At 36.8% G+C, this 15311-nt stretch overlaps 1 protein-coding gene across 1 annotated transcript in view; it reads left to right on the forward strand.

Moving 5' to 3' along the window:
* The window catches only part of PIK3R1 (phosphoinositide-3-kinase regulatory subunit 1), a 470555-nt gene that overhangs the window by 85664 nt on the left and 369580 nt on the right, over positions 1-15311 (forward strand). Inside the window, exon 2 of the mRNA XM_054688102.1 lies at positions 1360-1469. The gene's annotated coding sequence lies outside the window, so the exon portion shown is untranslated. The remainder of the gene's footprint in view (positions 1-1359; positions 1470-15311) is intronic.

The raw sequence follows: 15311 nt of genomic DNA on the forward strand, positions 1-15311 counted from the left end.
TGTTATTCATGGAGAAAATTTACTAGCTGTAGTTTTTTGGTCTTTTTTTTTAAATTTGCTTCCTTTCCAACCTCCTTTAATTTTTGAAGTCTTAACTAATTCTATTTAAGAACAAAACACATGCTTGCCAAAGAAGTATAAAGTTTACTGCTAGTGGTCTGATTAGGCGGGTGGGTACACTATAGTAGTTTGATTTAAGTCAAAACTGCCCTTTGGACTAGCTCTATCAAATGAAAATACAATATAAGCCAGATATGCCATCTTTAACTGTATAGTAGTTACTTTGAAAAAGTAGAAAGAAAAAGGTGAAACTAATTTAAATCATTTTATTCCACTCAATATATGTATCTAAAATATTACCATTTTCCACATTTAATCAAGGCAAATATGTATTAAAGAGGTTGTTTGGTTTTTTTTATACAAATATCCCATTGGGGTGTATTTTACACTTAGATGACATTTCAGTTCAAATAAATTTTTACCAGAAACCCTTAAACTGTACATATATTTCCTAAAATTAAAGTTGAAAGGTATATCAAATACCCAGGTTGTTCCAAACATACTTAAAATGTCCTTACTGCCGCCCTCTGTGTAGGAAGTACTCATGGCCACCTGTGGACATGATCACTGTACACCTTTATCCTTTCTCTCATCTAAATCTTCAAATGCCATAAATGATCCTGAGGCAACTGAGTGTTTCTGGAAGATACTTGTGAAAGTTTTGCAAATCACTCAAGCCTTTGGAATCTTACCTGTAAGCTAACAAACTAGTTATGTTAGCCTTCTGAGGATCCTTAAAGGATAAGAAAAAGATTTCATGGTGAGATAGCAGAAGACAAAAGCATGTGATCAAGACAGATGTAAAGCAGTGAGTGTTCTGTGAAATAAATTTGTATCAGTTTTAAAACATTGATTATTTTGTGAAATCTTTTTGAAATGTGAAAGATAAATTTCAAACTTCAGGATAGTTTTTTTTTTTTTTTTTTTAACGTGGTTAGTTTTTTTTAACTTGCATTCAAATACATAATATTAGAAAATTCACCACTACATTTATACTAGGAAAAATGTGCCACTGGTTACCCTCCGAAGTTAAGAATTATTAGTATGGTGAATCTGGACTAAGGTTAAGCTCCTCACCTCTCTGGCAACACACACACACACACACACACACACACACACACACAAAGATAGGCGCACACACGCACGTGCAAGTATACATACTCTTAAGGACACTGTGGCAAAAATCTTCACTAATGAGGCCCAGGGAGCGTGTTTGGATCCTATTGTATGTAACATCAGAGTTTAGCAGACAGGAAGATTGCTTTTGCCATTATTATTATTATTTTTTATTTCTGGCAGGGCTGGAAGAGTAAGAGGTGAAGAAGCAAGGAGTTATTCCTTCTTTCTCCTTGCTTAAGGAACCCCAGAGAATGAGTCTGTCAAGAGTTCAGCCTTCAGCCCCCTGTACTGTGAGTAACATACTGGGTCTGGAATGGGAAGGAAGGGAGAAGCAAGAGATAGATAATAGGGCACTTCCAGGCTCCTTCACATATCTTCTGATCTACCCCCTTTCTCCTACATCTTCCAGACTCAAAGTTCACCTCCTTTTAGTGATTATTTAACAGACCCATTGTCTTAGGAGAATTATGACACATTCCAGGAAGCACTGATCTCATTTCTCTCATTTTTTGAATGTTTTAGGTAGCTCTCAAACTGTGTTGTCTGCAATCTTATATCCCCACCTCTAACTAAAGGTCTCGTAATTTCTTTTATTTAAAGCTTAAGCTCACATTGTGTTTAACATGAAAATTTAGAAAAAGAAAAACATTTTAATTTCTTGACTACAGTTGGATTTGAATACCTGTCAGTTAAATTTAATAATTTTTTATGGAATATTACTCTGTGCTAGGGGACTTACTGGTGCTTTGGTGTCAAACATGCTTTGTAACACTCAGGTGGGGGTCAGGGGGAACAAGAAAGTGCTAAACATTCTTTCTTTCAGTACAAGTCAGAGTGACATAAATATTTAAACAAACAGATACACCTAAAAGAAAAATTGGTAAAAAGTTTATATAACATTTTCCTTGTTCTCAAAAGATATATTGGTGATCTGCTTATTTGCATTCTAATCCTATTCATACTACATTGATAGTTTATGAAAACAAAATCAAGAATGAATGGACAACACACACAGAAAAAGATCTTGCCAGGCCTTTACTGTCATCTCTGGCTGCTTCATTTTATAGTGATGCTATTGGTCAAGTCTTCGTTTTCAGACATTTTTTAAATGAATGCACTAACTTATTCTCTTTTTTACCCCATTAGAAAGATATATCCTGGGGTTTAACATATTTTAATCATAGGGAATATTTTTCCATTAAATACCTAGAAACAAGCTTAAGTAGTAGACAATGAAAATATTACATAAGCATGACTTCACATGTGGCAGAGATTGTTTTGGATGGCCCAGTTAGGAGGTAGGGAGCGGCTGATTGAAGCCAAAGGAAGTAAAGGAAAAAGAAAAAGGAAGTCCCTCTTGACTAGAGAAACAAACCCTAGAGAAGAAATAGCTTCTTGAAGGCCTTGAAATGAGCTGCAATCCATTTAACTGGCTTTGACTCTTGTCATCTCTCTCACCCATTTCTAAATTCTCCTCTCTAAAATATTTACACCTACTTCTGGTGTGAGATGTCTGTGAGAAGGTTATTTTTACCTTCTTATTTTTACCCTCTGCGAGAAGGTTATTTTACCTTGAGCAACTCACACAACAGCTGTCAGTGCTTGGAAAAGGACAGACACCTTCCATGACAACTTAAATGGCCGTCTCTGACCAGCTAATCCACAATCTTGTCCTGACAAGAGAATATCACTAGTAGCTAATAAGGCAGTCAGAGTAGGAGTCAAGTAAAAGTCAAGAAAAAGTGAAGAGCATTTAGGTGGGAGGTGAAACTGACCTGTGAGGCTTAAAGATAATGGAAGAAACATTTGTGATGGAGAATAGACTAGATTTCATCAGGCCATGATTTGTACTGAGAGAAACATACAGCTGATGAGGGTTCAGTGCTTTATTGGAGAACGAGCGTGGTAGGAATCAGCACTGAAAGAAAAAGAAAAAGAAGGCATTGTAGGAGTCCCAGCTTCTAACTAGAGCTGCTTCCCAGATGTGTGATCCTGAGAAAAACACTCAATTCTTTGAGTTGCAGTATCTTCATCCAAAAATAAGAGCACAAGCTGAAATGATCTTTTAAGTATCTTCAGCTCCTTCTTACCTTTTATGTTCCTAAAACATTGAGAGGAATACTTGGGAAATTATTCACTACAGTTTCAAATAAAGGGGTTGGATATTCAGTGATCATTTACATGGTAAGGGAGGGCAAAACAGAGGTGAATTTGTGCTGAATTAAGTTTGCTGATTCAATGAATGCTAGGGGCTGGGGTCACAACCCTGCCTACCATTTAACAACATTGTCCTATATTTCCACTCCACATTGTCCTTTACTGAACTGTTGCAAATCCATGGCCTTGTTTGATATTTATAATAATTAGAAGAAATAGGTCAGTAATTGCAAATCTATGACCTCACTTGATATTTACCACAATTAGGAGAAACAGGAAGAAAGTTATTACTTTTACCAGTGACATTAAACTCAGAGACTTTAAAAAAATTGTCTCAGAGATGCAAAACTGATTAATCACTAGGGCTAGGACAAGATTTCAGTTCTCTAGAACCCTGGAGCTGAGCACTTTCCTCTGCTTTTTACATGGTCTTCCTAGCATATCCAAAAACTTGGGGTAGCTGCCTGTGTTGTCACATTCCCAGATGATGTGTAAAGAAAGGTTCAGCTTCTTAGACTGCACATTTGTTCACAAATGCCTCTCACAACTGCCTTTACTTAGGAGCCCCCAGAAAAGGGGGGACACAAGAAGAATACAAGATGATACATTAGGTATAGAGAAATATTAAGTAAATTCTAATTACATTTATTTGCATCTCTTTTAATTTGTATATTTATTTTTTTGTTTTAGAAGGCACATATCAGCATAAAGTGTGAATGCAAGTAATACATGAATATAACCTATAAATGGGTGTAGGTGTTTTACTGATTAAACATTGGAGACAATATTTTAGAAAACAGAGGGGAAGATTTAGCTCAAAGAAGCCATAGGGGCTGTTCACAGATCCCTCTTTTCTCACTCCTTATTAAAAATAATGGAAGTGGGGAGGGGTGAGGCATGGACCAGGTTCAATCAGAATTTTGAAGAAAATCCAGAAAAGTAGACTAACAAATGGGACTGCTCTGGCTGAAGTGGGGCAGCTGGTCACATGTTTCCCACCACATAAAGGTCCCTTTGTTTCTCTCTTACACACTGGGGCTCTTTGTCAATCATAATCAACAGTTCTATTCAGTTGTTCTAGCCGTGACTTTTCTCCTGTCTTTCTAGTCTGTTAGGTAATAAATCTAAGTCAAAACTTTAAAAGATAAGGTTGAAAGGAAGGAAAATGATCATTGATCCTCTAGGTCCTTTTTAATGGCCAAAAAAAGGCTACCTAGAGAAAGTCATTGTAGCTGCCAACTGATTTTTAGGGTTTTCCAAAGATCCTTAAACTATAATGAGACAGTTTATCAAACAGGACGAGGAACATGCCTGCCTGTCACATTGGGTCCAAGGAGGTAGGACAACCAAGCTTGTTGAATTGTTAACATAGAAACTGAAAAGGAGGGCCTCCCCGGTGGCGCAGCGGTTGAGCGCTGGGTTTCGAAGCTGCCCGCGGCCTCTGCGGCGCCGGTTCGATCCCCGGCTGCTCCCCGGCCACAGGAGGAGGGTCCCACATGGCGTGCAGACCTCTCCTGCCGCCCGCTGCTCCCCTCAGCAGTGTACTTCGGTCCTTCTGCCTGCTCTGCTCCCCGCTCTGGCTCTGGTGAATTCTCTCACCCTCCCGCGCTTCTGACTGTACCCAGTGCATGTATAAACAAAACAAACAAACAAATAAATAAATAAATAAATAAATAAAACATGCCTCTATTAAAAAAAAAACAAAAACTCTACTTTAAAAAAAAAAAAAGAAACTGAAAAGTAGTGGCAGACAATGTTAGATAAATAAATACTTATAACGGCAAGTCAGAGGTTATATCTTGGGATCAATATTTGGGATTCTCTCAAGGAAAGAGAGTGCAGGAGAAGGGGTCAGATGTTTTCTTTACATATAAAAATAATACAATGCAAATGGAGTCCCCCTAAGAATCAAAGTCACAGTATGCCTGTCTTTAAGGCTGTTTTTTAAAAAAATATATTATTTTTAATGAGGTACTGTTGGTTTACAGCAATATATGATTCAGAGGTATAGGTTCAGAGGTATAGGTTCATTGTCCATTGGGTAACCTCATACTTTGCTCTCCACCCTTCTACTCCTCCACTGTCCCAATTTTACAGTCAGATTTTTAGGATTCATTATTGGTTTGATTTTGTCTGACCCCTTTGTTTTTTTCTCTATATTCCACATAGCAGTAAAATCATTTGTTACTTGTCTTTCTCCTTCTGGCTGATTTTGCTTAGCGTAATCCCCTTCAGTTCCATCCATATTATCACAAGGGTTCATTTTTTTATAGCACAGTAGTATTCCATTGTATGTAAATACCACATTTCTATAATCCACTCAGCTGCCATTGAGTACTTAGGTTGTTTCCACAAATTGGCTATTGTAAATATTGCTACAATGAACACAGGAGTACACATATCCCTTTGAATTAGTGGTTTTGCGTTTGGGTATCTACCTGGCAGTGGAATTGCTGGGACATATGATGGATATATTTTTTTTTTCAGACTCCTCTGGGTTGTGTACACTGCTTATTGGTCTTTTTTATTATTTTTTAAATTTTATATATTTTTACATTATTTTTTCATTTTTGCACAATGTATGCATTTTCATCTTGGTTGTAGTCCCCATACAATTCCCATCTCCTCCCTTGTTTTGATCCTCCCCCCTCCTCTCCCCCTGAAGTGTGTCTCTGGTTTATAGTTGCTTGTTGATTTTGATTTTTTACTTTATTATAATTGAGTTTTTTCCTGGTCCCTTATTTAAATTTTCTAAATTCCTGCTGATTTTTAGGGTTTTCCAAAGATCGGGTGTTTTTCTTTTTCTTTCTGGCTTATTTTGCTGAGCATGATCCCTTCCAGCTCCATCCATGTTGCTGCAAATTGCATGAGTTTATCTTTTTGGATTGCTGAGTGATATTCTATTGGGTGTATGTATTACATCTTCTTGATCCAGTCATCTATTTTTGGGCATTTGGGTTGTTTCCATAGCCTAGCTATTCTAAATAGTGCTGCTATAAACTTAGGAATTGCTGGATCCCATGGAAGCTCCATCTTTACAAGGTTGAGGAATCTCCACACAGCTCTCCACAGTGGCTGGACCAGCTTGCACTCCACCTAACAGTGCAGGAGAGTTCCCTTTTCTTTACATCCTCACCAACATTTGTTGTTGCTAGTTTTTTTAATATGTGCCATTCTCACTGGTGTAAGATGGTATCTCATTGTAGTTTTGATTTGCATTTCCCTGATTACAAGTGATGTTGAGCATTTTTTCATATGCCTGTTGACCATTTGTATTTCCTCTTTGGAGAAGTTTCTTTTTTAGCTCTTCTGCCCATTTTTTGACTGGATTATTTACTTTATTTTTGTTGAGTCTCACCAGCTTTTTGAAGAATTTTGTGATCAGTCCTTTATCTTTAGTGTTGTGTGCAAAAATATTCTCCCAATCGGTGGAGTATCTTTGTTTTGGTTACTGTCTCTTTTGCTGTGCAGAAGCTCTTTAATTTGATGTAGTTGTAGCTGTTTATCTTTGTCTTCACTGTCACTGCTTTGGGTGATGTGTCTTTAAAGATGTTTCTGAGGTGTATGCCATGTAGTGTTTCACCTATATTTCCTTCTATATATTTTATGGTTTCAGGTTTTATGTCTAGTTCTTTAATCCGTTTTGAGTTGATTTTTGTGCATGGTGTGAGGTAGTAGTCAAGCTTTATTCTTTTGCATGTAGCGACCCAGTTTTCCAGCACCATTTGTTGAATAAACTTTCTTTGCTCCAGTGCATATTCTTTGCTCCTTTGTCAAAGATGAGTTGACCGTCAATCTGTGGGTTTATTTCTGGGTTTTCTATTTAGTTCATTGGTCCATGTGTCTATTCTTGTTCCAATACCATGCAGTTTTGATTATTATGGCTTTGTAGTATTGTTTGAAGTGTGGGAGTATGATACCTCCATTTCCTTCTTTTTTTTTTTCAGGAAAGCTTTGGCTATTTGGGGTTTTTGTTGGCTCTATATGAATTTCATTAATATTTGTTCTATTTCTTTGAAGAATGTCATTGAAATTTTTATTGCAATAGCATTGAATCTGTAAATTGCTTTTGGTAGGATGGCCATTTTGATAATGTTAATTCTTCCAACCTGTGAGCAGGGGATATCTTTCCATTTCTTTGTGTCTTCTTCTGTTTCTTTTAACAGTGTTTTATAGTTTTCTTTGTTAGGTCCTTTACCTCTTTTGTTAGGTTTATTCCCAAGTATTTGATTTTTTTTTTGTTTCAATAATAAAAGAGATGGTTTTCTTGATTTCTTCTTCAGATTTATTGTTTATGTATAGTAAGGTTACTGATTTTTTTGTGTTGATTTTGTATCCTGCTACTTTACTAAACTGATTGATTAATTTGATTAGGTTTTCTGTAGAGTGTTTGGTGTTCTCTATGTATTATCATATCATCTGCAAATCGTCATAGTTTAACTTTTTCCTTCCCTATTTGTGTTCCTTGTATGTCTTTCTTCTGTCTTATTGCTCTGGCTACGACTTCCAGTATTACATTGAAAAGCAGTGGTGAGAGTGGACATCCTTGTCTTGTTCCAGATCTTAATGGAAATGCTTTCAACTTTTCACCATTTAGAATGATATTGGCTATGGGCTTGTTATATATGGCCTTTATGATGTTGAGGTATGTTCCTTGTATCCCGAGAATTTCAAGGGCCTTTATCATAAATGGGTGTTGTACTTTGTTGAAGTATCTATTGAAGTATCTACTTTTTCTCAGCATCTGTTGATATTATTATATGGTCCTTATATTTCTTTTTATTGATGTGTTGGATTACAAGGATTGATTTTCCGATGTTGAACCATCCTTGTGTCCCTGGAATGAATCTTACTTGGTCGTGGTGAATTATCTTATGGATCCATTTTTGGATTCTGTTAGCTAAAATTTTATTGAGTATTTTTGCATTAGTGTTAATTAGAGAGATTGGCCTGTAGTTTTCTTTTCTTTGTGTTGTCCTTGTTCGGTTTTGGTATTAGTGTAATATTGGCTTCATAGAACGTGTTTGGTATTATCCCTTATGATGGATGTATTTTTAATATTTTGAGAAACCTTCATGTAGTTTTCCATAGGGACTGGATCAGTCTACATTCCCATTACTAGTGTGTTTGAGAGTTTCTTTCCCTCACATCCTCCCCAACACTTGTTCTTTCTGGTCTTTTTGATATGGACCATTCTCACAGGTATGAGGTGGTATCTCATTGTAGTTTTGAACCGTGTCTCCCTGGTGATAAGTGATGATGAACATTTTTTTCATGTGCCTATTGGCACCATCTATATATCTTCTTTGAAGAAGTGCTTACTAGCTCTCTGTGCATTTTTGGATTAGATTATTTGTTTTCTTCTGGTTGAGTTTTATGAGTTCTTAGCCCCTTGTCAGATGTATGATGTGAAAATGTTTTCTCCCATTTGGTTGCATATCTTTTCATCTTAATGATAAATTCTGCCACTGTTGAGAAGCCTTTTAATTTGATATAATCCCATTTGTTTATTTTGAGTTTTGTTGCCCTTGATGTTGGAGCCAAGTCCCCAAAAATCTCTCTGAAGCTAATGTCTCAAAGTGTTTTGATTGTATTTTCTTCTATGCCTTTATGGTTTTGGGTCTGACATCCAGACCTTATTCCATTTTGAGTTAATAATTTTGTATTATTGGGCCTCCCCTGGTGGTGCAGCGGTTGAGCGATGGGCTGTGAAGCTGCCCACAGCCTCTGCAGCGCCAGTTCAATCCCTGGCTGCTGGCGAGGGTCCCGCATGGCATGACAGACCTCTCCTGCCATGCCCACTGCTCCCCTCAGTAGTGTATTTCATCAGTCTGCCTGTTCTATTCCCTGCTCTGGTGAATTCTCTCACCCTCCCGCACTTCTGACTGTGTCCACTGCTTGCATAAATATATGGATAGATCTTTAAAAAAAAAAATTAAAAAAAATTTTCTATTATTGTTGTATATTATTGTTGTACAGGTTTCTCCTGCTATCAGAAAGTGGAATGTTCCTATTCAGTTTTATTTGGTAGGTCATTTTTGAGATCTGTGAGCTCTACTGCCATTAATCTATATAGGAAATTTTTTGAACATTCCCAGAGTTAAAAAAAATCCTATCAAATCGTATATTTTCTATGTGGTAGCTTATAACTTTTTTTTTAAAGATTTATTTATTTATTTGTTTGTTTGTTTATTTATACAAGCACTGGGTACAGTCAGAAGCGCGGGAGGGTGAGAGAATTCACCAGAGCCAGAGCGGGGAGCAGAGCAGGCAGAAGGACCGAAGTACACTGCTGAGGGGAGCAGCGGGCGGCAGGAGAGGTCTGCAAGCCATGTGGGACCCTTCTCTGGTGGCCGGGGAGCAACTGGGGATTGAATCGGCACTGCAGAGGCTACGGGCAGCTTTGCAACCCGGTGCTCATATAGTTGATGTATAAAATATCAATTCAACTTCTAGGTCTGGATTAGTTTATTTATGCAATCATTTTGCTCAGTGTTGCATGTGCAAGTTAATTTGAAAGCCAAGTATTTAAAATATTCTGGACAGTTTTTGCCACTTTTTCTTCGAATATTCCTTCTCTCTCATTCTCTCCATTCTCTTTCCCTGGGGCTCCTACTTTATATATTGTCTCCTCCACATCTCTCTACTTTTTAATATATTTTATATTTCTCTTTCTGTGTTGTGTCTGATTAAATTTCATAGAATTTTCTTTAAGTTACTAATGCCCTGTTTCACTATTTTTGTTTATTAGTCCTTTAGGGAGGAGGTGTTCTTCCTTTACCACTTTGAGCATCCTCAGTCCTCTTAATCTTTAGGTAAACTCATTTATTAATTTTTTTTTCATTGGCATTTGTATTTCTCTCATGTGTGCAATTTTTATCTGAAGGTTCAGCTTGAGCAGCAGTTTCTTCTCTTATTTATTCTCTTTTGGAAACCAGTCAACTTTATCTACCAATTTTCTGACTTCTACCCTTTTCCTCAAGATACAAGATGAGGATTCAGGCCTTATGTTAGATATTATTATTTTCCATGCTGGAAAATAATAAAGGAGGTACATACCTGGTTCCCAAGCTGGTAAACAGCTTGCTCAACGGGCATTGAGTCTGCATTTCTCCTGTCTCCCTATGCACGTAGCTTTGTAGAAACCCAAGATAATGGTAGCAAAAAGGGTTTATTTAAGCTTCTTTTATAAGTGAATTCAACCCAGTCCAGCTCTCTGGACTGACTGACTGACTTTTGATTCAGAAAGCAGGCCAAGCTCCAGTCTTATGACCCTTAGACTTACAGCAGGAAAGTTTCGTCCCCATTATCCCACAAACATCAAAATTCTCAGTATTCTCTGCCTTTTCCCAGACCACAACATCCAAGGTAGAGTGTCTCTCAATGCCACTGCATTTTTTTTGCTATATAATTTATATTCTTCTTAAGATCCATGAAAACATCTCATATTTAAAAGTTTCTGTTTTTTAAAAAATCTATTATTATTTGTTTGAAACATTTGGAGAGTGTAACATTGTGAATTGACAATACTGTCTTGGCTGGAAATATGAATTTATCTTTAATTTTCTGTCTAAATTCATTAAGTAACACCAGAGATAACACATGTAAATAAAGCAAAAGAGAAAATATGAAGGTCATATAAACTGTGTAAAGCCCAACAGCTCAGCAATTTTAATTCTATCTCTATTCTCTCATAGTAGATTGAAGTAAAAAAGGATTACACAGCATTTTTTACATTTATCACAGAATTATATAATTCAAGTGTCATGCTAAATGCCCAGTAGAACACAATGACACAGGTCTATGTCTAACTGCTTCTCCCTCGGGGAAGCGTTCACTTCGGTACTAAGTACTTTCCTATGCTGCAAATGCTTTTAATCCTCCCACTGTATTTAAGGATTTTCTGTTTCTAAGTCCTTCCTGTTACAAATTATATAAATGGAGCAGGGACTGGGGAAATTCTTTAGGCTCTAACATGCTTAATTTTCACAATGTAAGAGATACTGAATGTTGAGATTTCTTCTCTTTTCTAAACTCAGTGCAAAGCTGGTATTTTCATTTTTTGCTTAGAATGAAAATGAGATTCTGTTTTTTTTTTTTTTTTCATTTTAAGCACGATATGAATCAGATATTTTTTAAAAAACAAACAGTAAAAAAAAATAAAAAGCTTATAGAATCTCTTTCTCACCTCAGACAGGTATTCTTCTCTTTGGAACCTGTATTTCCTTTTACCCTCATAAATAAGTATATGGCATTTTCCCACTTAATATAGTTCCAGATTTTTTTTCAGTATCTATCTAAATATCTATATATAGATACTGGCCTTTTTTAATAACTAGAGTCTGTGCTTTAAGAGTATACTGTAATTTATTTAACCTGCAATTTATAGGAATTTAGTTATTTCTAAAGGTTTTGCTATTACAAACCATTATGCAATGAATATCCTTGTAAACACAATTTTCCTAACATATGCAAAGTTCTTGAGAAATGCTAAACCAAAGTGCCCTCCTTTGAAGTTATATTGAAATAAATATACCGTTCTCCTAAATTGAAACATTAAAATTTAATGCTTTTGCTTAAATCTATTAAGAATTATGTATATACTTTTTCAAATTAGTGGCCAATCATATTTTTGCATATGGAAAATTTATCATTGTGAGTTAAGTATTTTGAAAACCCCTTATTTTATTTTAAAATACTGGCTTAATAAACACAGCTTGATTTTGTTTATGGGGGAAATTATCAGAATTAGGATTAATCCACATGATACAATTACTCCACAATTTTGATGCTTACCCAATCCCTGGCCTTTATTTATTTGTTTGGCTTACATATTTTAGAGCTTCCATATTTTCTGTAGACTAAAAGAGATACTTGAGAAAATTGTATTTTCCTTTTGAAGAGAAGAGGGCTCTGCTCTCTCTGGGGGATCCCTTCCCCACACTGTCCCTGTGGAACTAGACTCAGCTGTTTTCAGCTATTTTCATGGAGGATGAGCACGGACTTCAAGCCAAAGTGGAGTGAGCCAGTGCCCGGGGAAGACTCCTGACTTGGTATATTCACCAGTATCAGTGTAGGTGCTGTTCTCTCTTAGGTAGTCTGAAAGCAGTAGGACGCTCAGTAGGGAGTCATTGGAAGTAGAAGGCACCCTCAAAAAAACCAGGTCACATACATCTCTGAGTGCTGGAGAAGGAAGAAATAGATGTCTTCAACCAAGCAGAAGTCTTCTAACATAATCTGAATAACTCTTCTGTCCCCATGGCCTGGCTGAGCAACTCATAAGACTGTGTCCATTTCCCCTTAATGTCTGCAATAAATAAACTTAAGTATAACTTATGTTCCTTGAAACCTAAAGGGTATTGACTCAATACCCTTAGCAAATAGTAAAATAGCATCACATTTAGTTATTCAACAAATGACAAATTGGAATTTGAAAGGTGTTGGGGACCTATCATGATCTAGATAGACAAGGTCTCTGTTATCATGGAATTTATAGTCTTAGAGAAAATGACAACAAAAGAGAATTAAAAAAAAAAAAAAACCAGCAGATAGTCTAAGTGCTACATAGGGAAGTAGAAGGTGGTGATGGGACAATGAACTGGGTGACAATTTGGGATCAGGGTATTCAATAAATCTATATGAAGAGGTAACTTCCAAGCTGAAATCCAAAGAACAAGAACAATCTATTTGGGAATTAAGAAAACAGACCTGAGCTAATGGAAAAGCCCCAAGGTAGTAGTAACATGTGTATTGGAAAAACAGAATGACAGTGATTAAGAGAGAAGCATCTATGACAGGAGGTTGGAGAGGCAGGCTGGGACTCAATCATGTAGGGTTTTGTATACCTTGGAAAGGATATTCTAACTTGATGAATAGCTCTGTGAAGATTATAATCAGAGGTTGAAATGCCTGAGTTATGTGCTTAAAATCACACTCTGTAGTGCATTGGTAGAATGAGGGGTGATAATAGTGGAAGCAGGTAAATCAGATATGAAGCTACAACAGTCCAGGTGCAAAGTGATGGCATCTTAGTAGGGTAGAGTGGTTACAATGTAGGTGGAGAAATGTTTCACATCTGGAATCTGCTTCAATTTAAGGACAACTTGAGACCCAATAAAAAATTAGCTGAGGGGATGATGAGTAATGAATGAGAAGAACCAAAGGAAAATACATGTTGAACTCTTAAGTCTTCCTGAGTACTTTAAACCAGAGAATATCACTTTCATTTTTCATTGAGTCAGTAAGTCCCATTGAGAAACAGGTAACAGATGCACTGGACTAGCCCTGTTGAGCAGTATTTATCTGGTCTTGAAAACATTCAATTGCATTGACTGTGTTTTAATTCAGAGAACTCTTTATTATGTATTTTATATCTCATTGTCTCTAAAATGGGATAAGTGGGAGAGGTAAAGACAGAGTTGGATCCTAATAATCTGCAAGAAATTTAAGGTGATTTCCATAACTAAGATGACATGAATGCCTTTAAAGTCCTGCTTCCCCACATTGTACAGTACTGGCTTAATTCTCTGTGGCCTGTACTTATGTCCTGTGAGAACTATTTTAAGACAAGGTCCATGTGCATTTATCATATTTACATGTATTTGTTTATCATATTTACATGTATTTATCATATTTACATGTATTTGTTGGGTTGAATGAGTGAGTGAGTAGGCAAATCTATGAATGAATACTGAGGACCGGGCCCTAGATCAGTTCTTTCCTTGAATAACACAAGTTCTCTAACTTTACCCTGTATTCCTGATTAATTTAAGGTAGGTTTTTGGCCTCAGATAGTTTTTCAGGCTATTGGTTCTAGTCTGGGTCTCAGCAGAGCTCATTTTAATCTGAGCTTCCCCTTTATGTAATTACTCTATTTTCTGCCTACATTGTGGTAGATGTCCACATAGGATGGATGTCTGTGAAAATCCTATTTAAACCAAGAAGTTTTATTCTCAGAAACTGTACATTTGGTCATCATTAATACATCAGGGTGGGGAGATTACTACACTCCTTACGATGCTGTACCAGGCTCTACAAAGCCTCCTTTCGGCTAGATGGGCTTGGCCTGAAATCATTGTGTTCTGTCTATTTGGGGACCTAGATATCATATTTTAAAATGCTACCCACAGAGCAATTCAGAGAAGAGTACAATGTATCATTTAAGTACTAAATATTGACTATTTCTATAATAAAAAAGTACAGGGAGTTCCATGTATGTTTATACTTTTATTGCAAATTGCCACAACCTGGTCAAAAAATTCTCTCCGTGGTGGCAGGACATCTGCCAGTAAGTGAGTCTGTTGAAAGGGCTACACCAAGTCCTGCATTCTGGGCCAAGCCTGACCACAGCTGAGTGGTGTGAAGAGGGCTGACAGCTGGCGTGGTCACCACCCGAGCAGGAGAGGAAGGCAGTGTGAGGTGTAAATGGAAAAATCCAACTTCCCTCAACTTCCCTCTTATCCCAAGATGTTGAGCAAAACCAAAATGGAGCTTTCCCTGGTAAGTTTTAAAGCAATTTCATTTTTAAGAATGAAAATATTTACTAGGCTTTTGTGTCATGATGGCTTTTTAAATATCTCTTTCTGTACAGTACATGCCTTCTAAACAGTTCATGCTTGCTTAGTAATAATGGTGTTCCTATTGTTTTATGTGAGGGGGTATTAGTTACTGTATTAGTTTGCTAGGGCTGCATAATAATGTACCATACACTCAGCGATGTAAGCAATAGATCTATACCTTCTCATGCTTTTGTAGTATGAGATCTGCAGGGTTGGTTCCTTCTGAAGACTGTGAGATAAAAATCTGTTGCAGGTTTTTTCCCAGCTTCAGGTGATTTGCTGTGGCTTTAGGTATTCCTTGGATTATGGGAACACCACTCTGATCTCTGCATTCATCTTCACAAAGCAGTTTCCTTATATACTTGTCTTTGTGTCCAAATTTCACCTATTTTGAAGGACACCAGTCATATTGATTAA

The sequence above is a fragment of the Talpa occidentalis genome, unplaced genomic scaffold (genome assembly GCF_014898055.3).
Source record: "Talpa occidentalis isolate TD23 unplaced genomic scaffold, MPIMG_talOcc4v2.1 talOcc4.6, whole genome shotgun sequence".
In the NCBI taxonomy this organism is placed as follows: domain Eukaryota; kingdom Metazoa; phylum Chordata; class Mammalia; order Eulipotyphla; family Talpidae; genus Talpa; species Talpa occidentalis.